General features: G+C 43.7%; 1 non-coding gene across 1 annotated transcript; it reads right to left on the bottom strand.

The window, feature by feature from the left end:
• Positions 1-668: 668 nt before the first annotated feature.
• On the bottom strand, positions 669-750 carry trnas-gga (transfer RNA serine (anticodon GGA)). The gene has a single exon. It is a non-coding gene; the product is annotated as a tRNA-Ser (tRNA).
• Positions 751-2,186: the final 1,436 nt, after the last annotated feature.

Here is a 2,186-nt window from a genome sequence, read left to right as displayed (position 1 = left end):
CAATATGGGAAAATGTGAAAAATACATGAAGATAAGAGTCAATGTCCCGTCCTCTACTCGGTCCGACAGTTCACACTTCTTCATCCTCCTCTGATTCCATTTCCCAAAGAGTATGTCAAGATTTCCAAAGCTGGAGCCTAAATTATATCGTTTGCTTCTTAAATATTTTTCCAACTGCTAACTGACAATATTTTCACAGTATCTCTTCACAATCCTCTGGCTTGCACCATGTCCAGGGATGAGAAGTCCCGTTTGGTGGAGAGATTCCTGAGGCTGGTGAGTTTCATTTTGGAACAAAGTGAACAAAGATGGTTAAGTGGCATTTTCCTGCGGTTGTTTGCAATGATGGGAGAGGGAGCGGTGGGAAATGAGCACTTTGACGAGCAGGAGGAAGTGTTGCCACTGACCCGAGTCAGATAACAGAGGACAGGGATGAAAGGAATCTAATGAAAAGCAGCACTTCTGTTTAGGAAGTTCAATAACAACTGCAGAAACCCGATGTGTCGAGCAGTGTATCTGGAAAGAGAAACAGAGATAATGTTTTAAATATGGTACATTTCTGATGAAGAACTCGAGTTTCCCAAGTCTAATCAAATTACCGGACTGGTTTGCAAAATAGGTTTTCTGAACTTTGAGCGTAAATTGTTCCTGCAGGAAAGCATTCACAACGTAGTCAGTAGGATTCGAACCTACGTGGGGAAACCCCAATGGATTTCCAATCCATCGCCTTAACCTCTCGGCCATGACTACAGACAGCGCAGCAGGGTTGAGCATTGACCAAATCAGCCGTGATCTCATTGAAAGCTGTCGCTGACTTGATGAGCGAAATGCTTCCATCTCCTTTCATACCTTTGCTGTCATTTGTAAGGTGCGAGACACCAATGTAAAAGAAGAAAAGCACAAAGGTAGGAAAAGATATTTGCAGGCAAACTGAGTCAAAATTATTTATTGAAAGGAAAATCACACTTGGCAATTTGCTAGATCTCTTTGCGAACATGACCAGCAGAGGTAAGCAAGGGAGCTATTGATGTGAGTATTCTTGGATCTGAAGCAAACAAAGGTTAGTGACATATTCATTTCTTTTTCTGGCGAACGAAATGTTCTTTCCTGATGGTTACAATGAAAGAGATGGTTCCCAATAAAAGACAAAGATTAAGTCGCATCTAGATATATTTCAATGTGACACGATTCATTTTCAGTCCCTAATTACCCCAGAGATGGAGGGGTGAGTTACTTTTCTTCACTCTTCAACTCCTCAGCATGGAGGTACAGACATGAAACCGCTAGAGATGGAGTTCTTGAATTGGGAACTAGCGACACTGAAGGAACTAGGCAAAAGTGAGGACTGCAGATGCTGGAAACCAGATTTTAGATCAGAGTGATGCTGGAAAAGCACAGCAGGTCAGGCAGCATCCGAAGAGCAGGCAAGTAGACCTTTCTGTTGCCAGTCCTGCTGCGTTCCGCAAAGAATTTTCGTTTTTTGATCAGATTTCCAGAAACTGCAGCTATTTGTTTTATGTTAACCTTCATAATGTTTTGGACAAAACCAATGACATGCCAGCATCGGATAAATCGGCAGAAGTACTGGTACACCGACATGTTTGCTGAACAATACAACCATTCCATGAGCGGGAATACGATCCGGGCCACGGTGCTGAGAGTACCGAATCCTCACAAGTAAATAACAAGACAAAGCGATAAATACTATAGTATTTGATGTAAATAAAACACCCTTTCTGAACATTTCCGTTGCAGATTGTGGGAAAACGCCATTCCGTCCGTGTGCATTGCGGCTAATCAGAGAGCCATCCGTTTTTAGATTAGATTACTTACAGTGTGGAAACAGGCCCTTCGGCCCAACAAGTCCATACCGACCCCCCGAAGTGCAACCCACCCATACCCCTACATCTACCCCTTAACTAACACTATGGGCAATTTAGCATGGACAATTCACCTGACCTGCACATCTTTGAACTGTGGGAGGAAACCCACATAGACACGGGGAGAACGTGCAAACTCCACACAGTCAGTCGCCTGAGGCGGGAATTGAACCCAATTCTCGGGCGCTGTGAGGCAGCAGTGCTTACCACTGTGCCACTGTTCTAGTCGCAGTTTCCAACTTTGGCCCAAAGTCTCGTGTGTTCTAATGTTTCAAGGGCAAATTTCAATGAGGTTATCCTATGTTC

This window comes from Chiloscyllium plagiosum, unplaced genomic scaffold (assembly GCF_037043375.1).
Source record: "Chiloscyllium plagiosum isolate Xiang-an unplaced genomic scaffold, Cpla_swu_hap1 HiC_scaffold_45, whole genome shotgun sequence".
In the NCBI taxonomy this organism is placed as follows: domain Eukaryota; kingdom Metazoa; phylum Chordata; class Chondrichthyes; order Orectolobiformes; family Hemiscylliidae; genus Chiloscyllium; species Chiloscyllium plagiosum.
Note: the sequence above shows the minus strand (reverse complement) of the source record. Positions and strands in the feature narration are given on the sequence as shown.